We start from the raw sequence: 17,007 nt of genomic DNA, 5'->3' as shown, positions 1-17,007 counted from the left end.
ACACTGTATAATACATGGGACAGAGTTATCTTGTCAATACTTGACCTGAGTTCTGTCCATTTTCTTTGCACTGAGTGGAATTTTCAGGACAAGCTCTCAGGTGTCTATCCTGTTCTAAGGGAAATTATCTCAGAAGGGATAGGCACCCCTCAAGCTCTCCCTAAATATCAAATATTGCATATTAAAGTAAACGTCACGGGCAATACATAGCCGTATTGTTAAACCATGTACACTAACTAACATGTCTACAATCACAGCACACAGCTCTGCCTGCCCCTCCTTTACCAAGATGTCGCCCCGATAGCCCCGCCCCTACCAATGCACACGCGCTCTCCGCCCTCTTTCGCGCGTTGCATGCTGGGCCTCGCGAGCAGCGCTGCGGCGTGAGTGCGGCCTAGTTTGTGGATCGGAGACCCGCCTCACAGGACAACATACCGACCGCTCCCGGAGCTGACAACACGACGAACTTTCCCGCCGGTGACCTGTGGAGTCTCAGGGAAGAGAAGAAGCGCTCAGTCCTCTGTTCAGTCAGGCGACCCCATCCTTACCGGGGTAGGTGAGTGAGTCTGGCGGCCGCCGCGTGCCCGTATACGGAGGGCAGGGGAGCTCAGGGGGGGACGGGGCGGCTGGATGGTGCAAAGAGGGACGGCTGTGCCGCTTTGTCCTCCTAGCAGCGTGTGGGGAATCTGTATTGTCTGTGAGGAGAAAGGCCTCTCCTCCTCCACCTGGCCGGACCGAGGGCATGGCGGGAAGACCTCCCAATCAATCCATCTACAGCCCGGCTGTGTGTGTGAGGGGCAGGCCGCCCATTCATCCATCAGTGTGGGAGATCGGGGTGAGCGACCCCCCCTACTAAGGCTGGGGCGTTCATGGATGCACGGCTCATCCCATCTTTTGTATGGGAGATCTTACCAACACATGTCCGGGTACCCCTCATTATAGTGCTCTCTGCCCCCCAACACATGTCCGAGTACCCCCTCATTATAGTGCTCTCTGCCCCCCCAACACATGTCCGGGTACCCCTCATTATAGTGCTCTCTGCCCCCCAACACATGTCCGGGTACCCCTCATTATAGTGCTCTCTGCCCCCCAACACATGTCCGGGTACCCCTCATTATAGTGCTCTCTGCCCCCCAACTCATGTCCGGGTACCCCCATTATAGTGCTCTCTGCCCCCCAACACATGTCCGGGTACCCCCCTATAGTGCTCTGCCCCCCAACACATGTCCGGGTACCCCCCTATAGTGCTCTGCCCCCCAACACATGTCCGGGTACCCCCCTATAGTGCTCTGCCCCCCAACACATGTCCGGGTACCCCCCTATAGTGCTCTGCCCCCCAACACATGTCCGGGTACCCCCCTATAGTGCTCTGCCCCCCAACACATGTCCGGGTACCCCCCTATAGTGCTCTGCCCCCCAACACATGTCCGGGTACCCCCCTATAGTGCTCTGCCCCCCAACACATGTCCGGGTACCCCCCTATAGTGCTCTGCCCCCCAACACATGTCCGGGTACCCCCTATAGTGCTCTGCCCCCCAACACATGTCCGGGTACCCCCTATAGTGCTCTGCCCCCCAACACATGTCCGGGTACCCCCTATAGTGCTCTGCCCCCCAACACATGTCCGGGTACCCCCCTATAGTGCTCTGCCCCCCAACACATGTCCGGGTACCCCCCTATAGTGCTCTGCCCCCCAACACATGTCCGGGTACCCCCCTATAGTGCTCTGCCCCCCAACACATGTCCGGGTACCCCCCTATAGTGCTCTGCCCCCCAACACATGTCCGGGTACCCCCCTATAGTGCTCTGCCCCCCAACACATGTCCGGGTACCCCCCTATAGTGCTCTGCCCCCCAACACATGTCCGGGTACCCCCCTATAGTGCTCTGCCCCCCAACACATGTCCGGGTACCCCCCTATAGTGCTCTGCCCCCCAACACATGTCCGGGTACCCCCCTATAGTGCTCTGCCCCCCAACACATGTCCGGGTACCCCCCTATAGTGCTCTGCCCCCCAACACATGTCCGGGTACCCCCCCATTATAGTGCTCTCTGCCCCCCAACTCATGTCTGGGTACCCCCCCATTATAGTGCTCTCTGCCCCAACACATGTCCGGGTACCCCCCCATTATAGTGCTCTCTGCCCCCCAACTCATGTCTGGGTACCCCCCATTAAAGTGGAAGTAAACCAATCTATTTAAACAGTTAAAAAAAAAAAGGCATGCCGGGAATGCTAACTGCACATTGGCCATGCTCTCAGCCAAACTATCAAACCATCCAATGGCTGGTGTCATGACGAATCACATGTGCAGCACCATAGCAGTTGAAGATTAAACAGAGGCAAAGATGGCAGCTTCCTTAGCTGAAAACGGTAGGGGAGTTTACTTCCACTTTATAGTGCCCTCTGCCCCCCCCCAACACTTGTCTGGGTACCCCCATTATAGTGCCCTCTGCCCCCCCAACACTTGTCTGGGTACCCCCATTATAGTGCCCTCTGCCCCCCCAACACTTGTCTGGGTACCCCGATTATAGTGCCCTCTGCCCCCCCAACACTTGTCTGGGTACCCCATTATAGTGCCCTCTGCCCCCCCCAACACTTGTCTGGGTACCCCCATTATAGTGCCCTCTGCCCCCCAACACTTGTCTGGGTACCCCCATTATAGTACCCTCTGCCCCCCCAACACTTGTCTGGGTACCCCCATTATAGTGCCCTCTGCCCCCCAACACTTGTCTGGGTACCCCCATTATAGTGCCCTCTGCCCCCCCAACACTTGTCTGGGTACCCCCATTATAGTGCCCTCTGCCCCCCAACACTTGTCTGGGTACCCCCATTATAGTGCCCTCTGCCCCCCAACACTTGTCTGGGTACCCCCATTATAGTGCCCTCTGCCCCCCAACACTTGTCTGGGTACCCCCATTATAGTGCCCTCTGCCCCCCAACACTTGTCTGGGTACCCCTATTATAGTGCTCTCTGCCCCCCCAACACTTGTCTGGGTACCCCTATTATAGTGCCCTCTGCCCCCCCCAACACTTGTCTGGGTACCCCCATTATAGTGCCCTCTGCCCCCCCAACACTTGTCTGGGTACCCCCATTATAGTGCCCTCTGCCCCCCAACACTTGTCTGGGTACCCCCATTATAGTGCCCTCTGCCCCCACAACACTTGTCTGGGTACCCCCATTATAGTGCCCTCTGCCCCCCAACACTTGTCTGGGTACCCCCATTATAGTGCCCTCTGCCCCCCAACACTTGTCTGGGTACCCCCATTATAGTGCCCTCTGCCCCCCAACACTTGTCTGGGTACCCCGATTATAGTGCCCTCTGCCCCCCCCAACACTTGTCTGTGTGCCCCCATTATAGTGCCCTCTGCCCCCCCCCCCCCTTGTCTGTGTGCCCCCATTATAGTGCCCTCTGCCCCCCCCCCCCAACACTTGTCTGGGTGCCCCCATTATAGTGCCCGTTGCCCCCCAGCACATGTCTGGCTGCCCCCCAGCACATATCTGGGTACCCAGTGCCCCTCCCCCCATTATAGTGCCCTCTGCCCCCAACACAGTCCTGGGTCCCCTTACATTCATTTTGGGTTTAATACCAGTTTAAAATGTCTCTAAACCCCAGAAAAAAAACTGATAGTATTTCAGCACTCCTGGTCTTTAGATGTGGTGGCTGCATTTGTCATCTTTTTTTCACATTTTATTTCCAACTGATAGTTCTGCCATCAACAAGTTTCCTGTACTATGGAGACTATAGTACAGAGCAGTTTTGCCACCCCTGGATTTAGGGACTTGTCGGCAGAAGGCAGAGAAATGGTAGGTGCTCTGAAGGTCCAGCACTGTATGCCGGCCCTTCAGGGTGCATGCGCCGGTAACGTCATCCGCTGCATGCAAGTTTAGGAGATATTCACAGTACCTACAGTTAAGCCTTACTATAGACTTGCCTTTAGGTGCTAGTGGTAGAACTGAGTTGTTTACCACTTTTAGTCTGTAAACAATGATAGATTGATGTTATACCTATTACACATGAGATAATGATTTTTGTATGCTAATCTCGTATCAAAAATGAATAGGTTACTAAAGTATGAACATTCTCATACAACAGAATAAAAATGTGGAATTTATGTAGTGTATTTGTATTGTATTTGCGACGAAAACTGTACCAATTAAACTAAAATCGAATGACCTGGTATCTTAAAGTGGTTCTGCACCTTTAAAAAAAAAAAAAAAAATATTAAAAGCCAGCAGCTACAAATATTGCAGCTGCTGACTTTTAATAAATTGACACTTACCTGTCCCAGGGTCCAGCGATGACGAGCAATCATTCGTCTCTCTGCTGCCCCCTCCGCCATCCTCTGTCAGAGAATCGGGAAGTGAAGGATTGCGGCTTCACTGCCCAGTTCCCTACTGCGCCGTGCGCGAGTCGCACTGCACGTCTCTACTGGTCCCCATTGTGTCCTGGGACCTGTGTGTTTCCCAGAACACAAGGGGGGGGCGGGGCATCAGCGACGGTCTTGTCCCGAAAGTGAGTGCAGATACCTGGATTATCCAGGTAACTGCACCCCCCTGAAAGGTGCCGATTGTGGCACCGGAGGGGGGGAGGGATCAGATGATCGGAACTTCCACTTCAGGGTGGAGGTCTGCTTTAAGAGGAAAGGGTTTATCCCTTTTAAAAAATTTCGGACATAAGCAGTGTACTAACGATCAGATTATTGTACGATCGTTTCGAAAGCAGTATTTTTTGTACGATATTCTGATCATGTGTATGGGGCTTAACCCATAGCAGCCCATTAAAAAAAAAAATATCTCCTCTTATTGTAGGGCTGAAACAACTAATCGATTATGAAATTATTATGCTTTTTTCTACTATAAAGGGCTAATTTTCGTTTTTTAACCCAATTATGTTACTAAACGACCTGGTTCACATCTGTGTTTATTGGTGCTTTTTGCAGAAATGCACTACAGTTCATTTCCATGGTTTCCTATGGGACACGTTCACATCTAAAAGGGTCAGGGACTTTTAACGTGCTTTATTGGTTCAATATACTTCAATGGAGAAGCTGCAGAAAAGCATGTAATGCGTTTTTGTAGCAATTTGTGTTTTTTAATCTGCCCAAAGAAAAGGCAAAAATGTAGAGTGCGGTAAAATCACGTGCGCAAAAATCAAAACGCACAGCAAAAAACACTGCAGAAACAGATCAAAAGCAAACTGCATAGGTGTGTACCGAGCCTTATGCTGGCCACGTAGATCAGTTTTCAGATGAGAATATTCAGATGAAAAATCTTTGTACATTCGCTGAATGAAAGAATTTTGTTTGAAATTTTCACTTGTTTTTAACATTCTGTTTTTAAAATGAATGTAATTTCTGATTGAAAACCACATACATTGTCTGAAAATTTGACTAAGAAGTTTTCTATTCTAAATTTTCCTGTCACTGTGGTTGAAAAAGAACGTCAATTTGACCCACTTTTTTTTTTTTTTTAAAGGTTATTAACTGATTAATCGATTAATCAAAACAATCGGCCAACTAATCCATTATGCAGCCCTATTTTATTGTCACACTGGCAATAAAACCGTAGTTCTGGTTACTATGGACAACTAACTTCTTTCCCCAAGTTCAAGGATTTTATTGGGGTTTAGACATGCTATCTCATAGATAACTAGACCCTGACTTGAGGGTCGGGTTGCAGAGGTTTATCAAATAAGGGGGGGGGAGGAGAAAATTTCCATCTAAAAAGGCTTCACTAATGGGCAAGTCCATCAAGTTTGAAGGTTTGTGCTGGGCTCTCCGCAACCCTGAAGAACAGGCCGATGGGTAACCCGGGACATAGTTTGCTCTCCGATTTGGCACTAGGTAACCTCTCGATAATGCTTTTATAGGATGTTTCCAGGGCCAAGATAGAGATATCTTGTGATTTGCTTGCCATATGTCTGACCAGTCCACAACATAAAGTTCAGAGTCTGTCAGTTGTCCAGTTGGAGGTGTAAGCTGGGAGAGGGGGCTTTGCAATGGTTAAAGCGGAGAAGTTTGGTTATTACTCCTTGGTCAGATGTACAGACCTTCGTATGTAGTCATAGTGTTGGGGCAGATGCCTGGTGGTGTAAAAATGTTTGTTTTATCTGAAGGTATCTAAAAAACCTTGGAGCCGGAGAGGTGAGTTTTTTTTTTTTTTTTTGTGACATATAGGCTTCTGTTTCTGCTTGCCTTAAAAATGCTAGTTACCTGGCTGTCTCCGGATTCTTTTACTCGTTGGATAGGAATAAGTATGCAGTGGGGTAGGGCAATTTATTGGGGCAATAGCTGGTGTTGGCACTTCAATCATGACGGCACCATGGTTAGTATGTCAGAATGCTTGCCGACTGCAGCACAAGTGGGTTAACCCGAGAGGGTGTACTATGACGTCCTCCCAGAATCCTGCTCTCGCATGCACCCAGGAACATCTGTGACCGCTGGGTCCAGAGGACCTGGTGCATCACGGTAAATGGCTGCTGATATCCTCCGTTTACCACGTGATCGCTCCATCAAATGACGGATCAATCACTTGTAAACAAACCAGCGTCGCGTCTGGTTCCTCTCTCCCCTCCCCGTACCCATTGGTATAGTGCAAGCGGATAGATCAGTGACAGCAGCACTGTGGGCTGGATGTGTAGTGCCCACAGCGCTATGTGCCCATTCCAGCCATCTATCCATCCATGCTCAGCATACCCATTCATACTCGGCTCACCCATCCATACTCGGCATACTCAACCATCCATGCTCGGCATACCCATCAATACTCATCCATCCTCAGCATACCCATCCATACTTGGTATACTCATCCATCCATTCTCAGCAATACTCATCCATCCTTTTGTGCTCAGCCATCCCATCCACACCCAGCCATACCCATTCATGCTCATCCATGCCACTACAGTACCTCACAAAAGTGTAATAGTCAAATTAGATTTGAAACTTATGTCTCTAGAACACCTGACGGTGCTCCCTGCATGTTGGTCCTCTGTAAGTGGCCACGCTGTGGAAAAGTCTCACATGTGGTATCGACGTACTCAGGAGGAGTAGGAGAATCTATTTTGGAATGTAATTTTTGGTATGTACATGTTATGTGTTAGAAACATTGTGTAAATGAACAGCGTTGTGTAAAAAAAAAAGTGTTCATGTTCTTTACACATTTCCAAAATAACATGTTCAAAGGACTCATTATGCCTCATTGATTATACATTGGGTTGTTTTCTTTTGAAAATAGTCCATTTATGGGGTGTTTCCATTGTCCTGGTTTTCCAGGGCCTTCAAAAGTGTAAGAGGTAGTCAAGAAATTGTGTGTAATTTATGCTCCAAGAACGCCTGATGGCGCTCCCTGCATGTTGGGCCTCTGTATGTGGCCACTGTGTAAAAGTCTCACATTGTGGTATCGTCATACTCTGGAGGAATAGTAGAATGTGTTTTGGGGTGTAATTTGTGCTATGCCTGTTTGTGTGTGACAAATCTGCTAATACAACAATTTTGTTTTTTGTTTTTTTTCCACAATCTTGATATTGTGAAGAATTGTGGGGGGAAAATACAACTTCAAAAAAATTCACCATGCCTCTTACTAAATACCTTGGAATTAGGGATGCACCGAAATTTCGGCCGCCGAAACATATCGGCCGAAAATGGTGTTTTCGGCAAAATGCCGAAAGGAAAATCTTGCCGATAATGGGGCCGAAAATGGGGGCGGGGCCTTGCGGGGCTCCGCCCCCTGGTGCCGCCCATTGCACGGGTGTTTTCCTGGCTTGTCCCCAGTCCTCTGTCCTCCGTCCTCCCTCCTCCTTTCCTCCCGCCCCCGACAGTGCGGTGATCTCCGCGTGTCACGGAGCTGTGCATTGAATTGCCCAGGCGGCTGCAGTAACAATGTCCCGCCTCCTGTGACAGACGGTACACTGATCCAATGGCGGGACATTGAATCAGCGTGACGTGATTACAGGAGGTGGGACATTGTTACTGCAGCCGCCCGGGAAATTCAATGCACAGCTCCGTGACACACGGAGATCACCGCACAGATCTGGGCATGGGTAAGGCTGCATTTAGACCAGGGGTGTCCAAACTACGGCCCTCCAGTTGTTCAGGAACTACAATTCCCATCATGCCTAGTCATGTCTTTGAATGTCAGAGTTTTACAATGCCTCATGGGATGTGTAGTTCTGCAACAGCTGGAGGGCCGTAGTTTGGACACCCCTGATTTAGACACTGCATAAGGGGGAAAGTGTGCCCAGGGCAAGCATCGCAGAGTTTTGTCCGCAGCTAAATCAAGTTTTTTGTGCCAAGTGCTGCTGCATCCAAAAGTCATTTGTTTGCCTCTGAAACTATCTACCTCTGGCCACTAGTGTGAATGGAGCCATGCTATATAAACCAGGTCACAGGACAAAGGCTGTACTCACTTGACCATATAAAAAATAATAATAATCTTGATTTTGACCCAGCTAGTTTTTTATCGCCATGTGATAGAATGGGGAAGGGTTAAGTTATTGCTAGTAGAGGTAACGATATGAGCATTCCCAATAGAAGTCTGTTGGAACGGAACCAGGTAGCTTGCTTGGGGCCAGTTCACACCAGATGCAGTTCCGTGTGCTTTTTTTTTTTTTTTGCACAAAATGCATGCACAGTGTTTTCCATGTATTCCAATGGCTCTAGTTCATACCATGCAGTCAGTTTCCACACCGGAAACTGACTGCATGGTGTGAACTAGAGCCATTGGAATACATGGAAAACACTGTGCATGTATTTTTATCAGGCAGGCTGCATCTGAGGGGGAACTGGTGAGGCTGCTTTGATCTCCTGTACCATGCCTGCAGTCTCTGATCATCTCCTGTACCATGCCTGCAGTCTCTGACCAGCTCCTGTACCATATCCCCAGTCTCTGACCATCTCCTGTACCATGTCTGCAGTCTCTGACCATCTCCTGTACCATGTCTGCAGTCTCTGACCATCTCCTGTACCATGTCTGCAGTCTCTGACCATCTCCTGTACCATGTCTGCAGTCTCTGACCAGCTCCTGTACCATGTCTGCAGTCTCTGACCAGCTCCTGTACCATGTCTGCAGTCTCTGACCAGCTCCTGTACCATGTCTGCAGTCTCTGACCAGCTCCTGTACCATGTCTGCAGTCTCTGACCAGCTCCTGTACCATGTCTGCAGTCTCTGACCAGCTCCTGTACCATGTCTGCAGTCTCTGACCAGCTCCTGTACCATGTCTGCAGTCTCTGACCAGCTCCTGTACCATGTCTGCAGTCTCTGACCAGCTCCTGTACCATGTCTGCAGTCTCTGACCAGCTCCTGTACCATGTCTGCAGTCTCTGACCAGCTCCTGTACCATGTCTGCAGTCTCTGACCAGCTCCTGTACCATGTCTGCAGTCTCTGACCAGCTCCTGTACCATGTCTGCAGTCTCTGACCAGCTCCTGTACCATGTCTGCAGTCTCTGACCAGCTCCTGTACCATGTCTGCAGTCTCTGACCAGCTCCTGTACCATGTCTGCAGTCTCTGACCAGCTCCTGTACCATGTCTGCAGTCTCTGACCAGCTCCTGTACCATGTCTGCAGTCTCTGACCAGCTCCTGTACCATGTCTGCAGTCTCTGACCAGCTCCTGTACCATGTCTGCAGTCTCTGACCAGCTCCTGTACCATGTCTGCAGTCTCTGACCAGCTCCTGTACCATGTCTGCAGTCTCTGACCAGCTCCTGTACCATGTCTGCAGTCTCTGACCAGCTCCTGTACCATGTCTGCAGTCTCTGACCAGCTCCTGTACCATGTCTGCAGTCTCTGACCAGCTCCTGTACCATGTCTGCAGTCTCTGACCAGCTCCTGTACCATGTCTGCAGTCTCTGACCAGCTCCTGTACCATGTCTGCAGTCTCTGACCAGCTCCTGTACCATGTCTGCAGTCTCTGACCAGCTCCTGTACCATGTCTGCAGTCTCTGACCAGCTCCTGTACCATGTCTGCAGTCTCTGACCAGCTCCTGTACCATGTCTGCAGTCTCTGACCAGCTCCTGTACCATGTCTGCAGTCTCTGACCAGCTCCTGTACCATGTCTGCAGTCTCTGACCAGCTCCTGTACCATGTCTGCAGTCTCTGACCAGCTCCTGTACCATGTCTGCAGTCTCTGACCAGCTCCTGTACCATGTCTGCAGTCTCTGACCAGCTCCTGTACCATGTCTGCAGTCTCTGACCAGCTCCTGTACCATGTCTGCAGTCTCTGACCAGCTCCTGTACCATGTCTGCAGTCTCTGACCAGCTCCTGTACCATGTCTGCAGTCTCTGACCAGCTCCTGTACCATGTCTGCAGTCTCTGACCAGCTCCTGTACCATGTCTGCAGTCTCTGACCAGCTCCTGTACCATGTCTGCAGTCTCTGACCAGCTCCTGTACCATGTCTGCAGTCTCTGACCAGCTCCTGTACCATGTCTGCAGTCTCTGACCAGCTCCTGTACCATGTCTGCAGTCTCTGACCAGCTCCTGTACCATGTCTGCAGTCTCTGACCAGCTCCTGTACCATGTCTGCAGTCTCTGACCAGCTCCTGTACCATGTCTGCAGTCTCTGACCAGCTCCTGTACCATGTCTGCAGTCTCTGACCAGCTCCTGTACCATGTCTGCAGTCTCTGACCAGCTCCTGTACCATGTCTGCAGTCTCTGACCAGCTCCTGTACCATGTCTGCAGTCTCTGACCAGCTCCTGTACCATGTCTGCAGTCTCTGACCAGCTCCTGTACCATGTCTGCAGTCTCTGACCAGCTCCTGTACCATGTCTGCAGTCTCTGACCAGCTCCTGTACCATGTCCGCAGTCTCTGACCAGCTCCTGTACCATGTCCGCAGTCTCTGACCAGCTCCTGTACCATGTCCGCAGTCTCTGACCAGCTCCTGTACCATGTCCGCAGTCTCTGACCAGCTCCTGTACCATGTCCGCAGTCTCTGACCAGCTCCTGTACCATGTCCGCAGTCTCTGACCATCTGCTGTATGAAAATATTTTTTAAAAACAGTCATTTTCGGTATCGGTTTCGGTTTTCGGCCTAGTGTATTTTTCATTTTCGGTATCGGTTTCGGCACCAAAAAACCCATTCGTTGCACCCCTACTTGGAATGTCTGTCTACTTTCCAAAAAGGGGTCATTGGGGTTATTTGTACTTTCCTGGCTTGTTAGGGCTCAAGAAATGATAGGCCGTCAGTTATTTTTTACCAAGGATATTTAGCGGTATAAATTTTGCTCAAAATATATGAATAAAAATTAATAACTTGCAAAATGCATTTTTTTTTACAGAATTTTTGTTTCTCTTTTATAGTGCAAATTTTTTTTTTTTAAAACAGCGGTGATTAAATACCACCGAAAGAAGACTATTTGTACGAAAAAAAACAAATTTCATATAGGTACAGTGTTGCATGACTGAGTAATTGTAATTCAAAATTTGAGAGCACCGAAAGTTAAAAATTTCCGCTTAGGAAGGGGGTTTAAGTGGCCAGTGGGTAAGTGGTTAAAGCGGAACTTCAGTCATATTTTTTTTCAACTTCCCATCTATTAAAGTGGTTGTTAACTCTTACACATTACTTTTTACCTTCAGGTAAGCCTTACCTGTAGGTGCTGGAAATATCTCCTAAACCTGTATGGTTTAGGACAGGGGTTGACAAATTTTCTTGGAATCTAGGAGACGGCTAAAAAAGTTAGGAGCCAGGCCTGTGACGGCGATCTGGACCTGTCCCTGGCCTGACATGGAGACGAGTGAGGGGAAGATAGCCCCCAGCCCCCCACATATGAGATCACCTCCCATTGGACACACCGCTCGAATGCTAAATGGCCGCTGTGATTGGCCATTTAGCATGATCTGTGATTGGCTGTATCCAAGGGACACGGCCAACACAGAACTTCCCCAATGCGCGCCCATGGCGGCGTGCAGAGGGGAAGTAAACAGGAGGATGTCCAGGGACGCCCTCCCGGCAATTGGTGTCCGCGCTGTAGACATCTTTCGTCTATAGTGTGGGCACGAAGTGGTTAACAAAAGAATGTGACTTCTTCTATTTCCGCCATATTCCCGCTTATTTACTGCCATATCCCCGCTAAGGGTTCGATCAGGTCCGCCTGAAAAACTGACAGGTGAACCTGATCAGACAGCCCTTGTGAAAGGGGCCAAGCAGGGTAGGATTACAAATAATAATTATTTTTCCTTAATTTTTTTTTTTACTTTTAAAAAATAAATAAAAGCTATTATAAAAAAGAAAAAAATTATATATATATATATATAATATATATGAAGCTATTTACCAGCCACCACACTCATCGTTGGGCAAAAGGCGCCAGATGACACCCGCAATCACTTCTTCTTCTCTTCACTTTGGGAAGGAAATGGGCGGGCAGTGAAAAACAGGCAGAGCTTTGAAGCTCCATTAGGATTAGCATTATTGGATGGGTTGTAATTTCAACATCCACCACAAGATGGCGCCAGACTACGGAAAGACTTTAGAAGGCCGCAAAGCCGCGGCCTCAATTACTGGCCGGCGCGGCCAGATGCAAGCGCACGGCGGAGTTCGGGGTCCACACGGAGACAGGATACCCCAGCTGTGTTGCCCCAGGACGCGAATTCTAGTCGCAAATGCGACCTGGCGCCCGGGGTTTGTCGAGCCCTGATTTAGGAGATATTAACCATATATGCTTGCTCCGAGCTCATCGATGCATGCACACAGAAGGGCACGATCGTGCCGCTTCTATAGTGCCCGGGCCATGACAGCTTCCGCGCACATGCAACTCTGGCTAGTAACAAAGCCAAAGTCCACGGCCCTGGAAGAAAGAGGGGTAAAGTTGGACAGGGCCACCAGAGGAGACCTCGGGGAAATCGAAGGCTTAGTTTGCAGGCAAGTGGCACATAATTGGCTAGTATGCGATGCATACTAACGCATTGTGCTTTAGCTTTGCAGGGAACAAAAGAAGTAGAACCCATTAGGGTTTTCTTCCTCTTTAAATCTGCCCTTGTTTTAACTTTGGATAGTAAAACACTTTTTTCTACCAGTAAATACCTTATACATCCCACTTCCTGTTTATTTTCTGGTAAAAAGCCTAGGCTTATGACGACATGCACAGCTTTCTCCCCTAAGAGTTTGCAAGGAAGGGAGCCGTGAGTCATAAGAGGGCCAATGAGAGCTGCAGAGCTGGAGGTGTGCCGTGTGTAAATCCAGGAAGTGAACAGGCAGCAGCTTCAGCTGCCCACAGTAAAAATGGTTACAACCAGACTCGGTGGGCAGAGATTTCTGAAGCATGTTTGGCAAGTACAGAATTGCAGTATATAAAATAATATACAAAGTGGGAAGCTTTAGAATGGCAAAGATATTTTCACTACAAATTATGTGAGCAGACGGCAGTTCTTCTTTAATGGTTTATCTTTTTTTTTTTTTTTTTGCTGTATTTAACATTTTTAACAAATGTGCAGCATTTACTTCACATTTGATACTGTACTTTGATGAACTGACTTATTTTTCCCAAAAAAAGGTTCATGTGACCTTCATATTGCATGCTGTATCCTTTTGTGAATTGACCGCATAGAGCTGCGGCTCGGTCCTCTACTGCACATTCCTCATTGGCTCACTGGCTGACCCAGACAGCAGTGGGAGCTAAACCCGCTGCTGCCTCGGCCAGTGGCAGAGAGCCCCAGGACAGCTGAAGCTCCCATGCACATGGCTGGACCGAAAGGGGGCTCAGATGAGTATTGTGGGGGGAGCAGAACACAGGCTTTTTACCTTCATACACAGAATGCATGAAGGTATAGCACCTTCAACCTTTACAACCACTTTAAGTTTCCTGGCCACCCTACATACATTTCCTGCAGCAGGGTTGCCCAGGTGCACTAAATCAAATGCCTGTACATGATTTTGTGGACGTGATTTAGTGGGCGTGCCGCTCCCGCTGGGGTTGGACACAACAGGAGCCAATTAGTGGGTCCGGTGGCCCCAATGTCCGCCGTGACCTGTCGATTGTTCACAGGCAAGATGGAGCAACGTTGAGCCGCAGTAAACAAAGCAGACTGCTGCTCTGTTATGCCGCGTACACACGTAGCCAACTATCCGGCGGACTTAGTCTGACGGACTGTCCGCCGGACTTTCCGAACGAGCTACTTGCCCACACACAACACTTTTTCAGCGGACTAATACGGCGTACTAAGTCCGCCGGACTATCCACCGTACTTTTGAAATGAATGGACTGGCCCACACACGTGGAGGAAAGTCCGCTCATTTTGAGCGCGTCTCCAGGTAGCCGGGGCCAGCGAAGGAGGCGTCGCTGGCCCCGCAACCTGGTATGGAATTAAAGGGGAATCCCTACGCCGAAAAATCAGACCCTTATCCGAGCACGCTGGCCGGCCAGGAAAGGGGGTGGGGACGAGCGAGCGCCCCCCCCACCCCAAAGCACCTTGTCCCCATGTTGATGAGGACAAGGGCCTCTTCCTGACAACCCTGGCCGTTGGTTGTCGGGGTCTGCGGGCGGGGGGCTTATAGGAATCCGGGGGCCCCCGGATACCAGCCCCCCACCCTATGAGAATGAGTATGGGGTACAATGTACCCCTACCCATTCACCTGTGGAAAAAAGTAAAAATAAAACACAACACACAAGGGTTAAAATAGTTTATTGCACAGCTCCGGGGGTCTTCTCGCCGGACTCCTCCGCTATCTTCTGCTAGCTCTTTTGCTAGCGGAGGAGCCCGGCTTTCTTCTTCGCTGCCGCCGCCCTCTTCTTCCGACTTCGGGGGTCTTGTCCCCCTCTTCGGTTCTTTTTGTTGTGCCACTGCGCCTTTTAGCTCTTTTACAGGCAGTGGCACGGTCTTCTGTCGCCGTCTTTGGTTCTTCTCTTCAGATGTTGCCTTGTCGCATCCTCCGCTCGCAATGGCAGGGACGCTGCGTGCGGCGACTTGTATAGGGACATCACTGGATGATGTCCTCGCCCATTATGATGTCACAGTCCCAGCATCCTCTGGGACTGTGGCATCATAATGTGCGGGGAAATCATCCGGTGATGTCCCTATATAAGTCGCCGCGTCCCCGTCATTGTGAGCGGAGAGGGCGACGAGGCAACATCTGAAGAGAACAACAGAAGACGTCGACAGCGGCGTCAGAAGACCGGGCCACCGCCTGTAAAAGAGCTAGAAGAAGGCGCGGTGGCCCGACTAGAAGAACCGAAGAGGGGGACAAGACCCCCGAAGTCGGAAGAAGAGGGCGGCGAAGAAGAAAGCCGGGCTCCTCCGCTAGCGAAAGATCTAGCAGAAGATAGCGGAGGAGTCCGGCGAGAAGACCCCTGAAGACGAAAGACCCCCTGGTGCTGTGTAATAAACTATTTTAACCCTTGTGTGTTTTATTTTTATATTTTCCACAGTGAATGGATAGGGGTACCCCATACTCATTCACATAGAGTGGGGGGCCGGTATCTGGGGGCCCCCTTATTAAAGGGGGCTCCTGGATTCCGATAAGCCCCCCGCCCGCAGACCCCGACAACCAACAGCCAGGGTTGTCGGGAAGAGGCCCTTGTCCTCATCAACATGGGGACAAGGTGCTTTGGGGTGGGGGGGGCCCCCCTTCCCTCGTCCCCACCCCCTTTCCTGGCTGGGTAGCGTGCTTGGATAAGGGTCTGATGTGGACCTGGGGGGACCCCCACGCCGATTTTTCGGCGTAGGGATTCCCCTTTAAGTCCATACTAGGTGGCGGGGCGATCTGATTTTTAGCGGACAAATCTGACACTTTCTGGGGACCAGTGACACGAATAAAAAACACTCAGAAACCAAAACACTATATTAAAAAAATGCACCATTCACTGTATAAATGACACTGGCAGGAAAGGGGTTGACTACAGGGGTGATCAAGGGGTTAAATGTATTCCCTGGGAGGTGTTTCTAATGCCGCGTACACACGATCAAACAATCTGGTGGAAAAGTCCGTCAAACTCAAGTCCGCCGGACAATCCGCCCGTGTGTAGCCTCCGGCGGACTTTTTTTTACCCAAAAGTACGGTGGACTTAAAGTAGTTTTGCACTCCAATCTTTCCGCCGGACAATCCGGCAGTGTGTGCGCCGGTCTGCCGTACTTTTGAAATGAACTGACTTTTCCCGCCCGGGTAGCCGGGGCCAGCAAAGGCGTCGCTGGCCCCGGCTACCCGGGCGGGAAAAGTCCGTTCATTTCAAAAGTACGGCGGACTGGCGCAAACATGGCCGGATTGTCCGGCGGAAAGATTGGAGTGCAAAACTACTTTAAGTCCACCGTACTTTTGGGTAAAAAAAGTCCGCCGGAGGCTACTCACGGGCGAATTGTCTATGGGATTGTCTACGGGAGTCTATGCCCGGAAGTGGGTGTAAATACCTGTCTTTGACAGGTATCTCTACCTCCCTCCCCCCTGAAAGGTGCCAATTGTGACACCGGAGGGGGGGAGGGTTTCCGATCAGCGGAGGTTCCACTTTAGGGTGGAACCCCGCTTTAATGCAAGTGCACTTGTATAGAAGTTTTGGTGTTCATAAATGGCAACCATGACATGTTCATGTAGATCTAAATTGTTGCCTTTCCATTTTTAGGTTTTTCATTGAAAATAGTCAAAAATATGTGATTCACGCAGTAATGTGGGGTTACAGAGGTAACCTTCAGTACCTCACCTTTAGCCAAGGCTCCAAATGCCCCTGGTAAGGAACCTGACAGATTTGGGTGTGTGACCATAGGATGGTCTCTTGGAGCAGGATTTTTGATGTGATGGTTGACAGCACACAAATCCAATGCATACTTTTGCACCCGGGCATCTAGCATCTGTGTGTCCTGTCCCTAAGTTTGTGTGCTCGGGAGGCACAGGTTCAGCATCCAGCCCCGCTGCCCAGGGTTTAACACTTTACTTGGTGGTAGTTATGTTCAGGGTGCTACATGTTCAAGGACAAATGCAGATATCATGCATTTAGGGAATTTTGTTCTCAAATATGTAGGGCCCTAAATTAGTTACTCTCACTGTAGCTTCAGCCCTGTCAAGTCGCAGCCTGCCACAGGCTT

At 50.0% G+C, this 17,007-nt stretch overlaps 1 protein-coding gene across 3 annotated transcripts in view; it reads left to right on the top strand.

The window, feature by feature from the left end:
• Positions 1 to 341: 341 nt before the first annotated feature.
• The window catches only part of RBM25 (RNA binding motif protein 25), an 83,220-nt gene continuing 66,554 nt past the window's right edge, over positions 342 to 17,007 (top strand). Inside the window, exon 1 of one of the 3 annotated variants that reach the window (XM_077464583.1) lies at positions 342 to 552. The gene's annotated coding sequence lies outside the window, so the exon portion shown is untranslated. Of the gene's footprint in view, positions 557 to 17,007 lie in introns of all 3 variants that reach the window. The other 2 variants (XM_077464582.1, XM_077464584.1) reach the window with 2 other exon arrangements.

Source organism: Lithobates pipiens, unplaced genomic scaffold (assembly GCF_037356315.1).
Source record: "Lithobates pipiens isolate NorthernLeopardFrog02 unplaced genomic scaffold, aLitPip1_a1.2 Scaffold_30, whole genome shotgun sequence".
Lineage (NCBI taxonomy): Eukaryota > Metazoa > Chordata > Amphibia > Anura > Ranidae > Lithobates > Lithobates pipiens.
The sequence above is the reverse complement of the archived record's forward strand: the minus strand, read 5'-3'. Positions and strand labels throughout refer to the sequence as shown.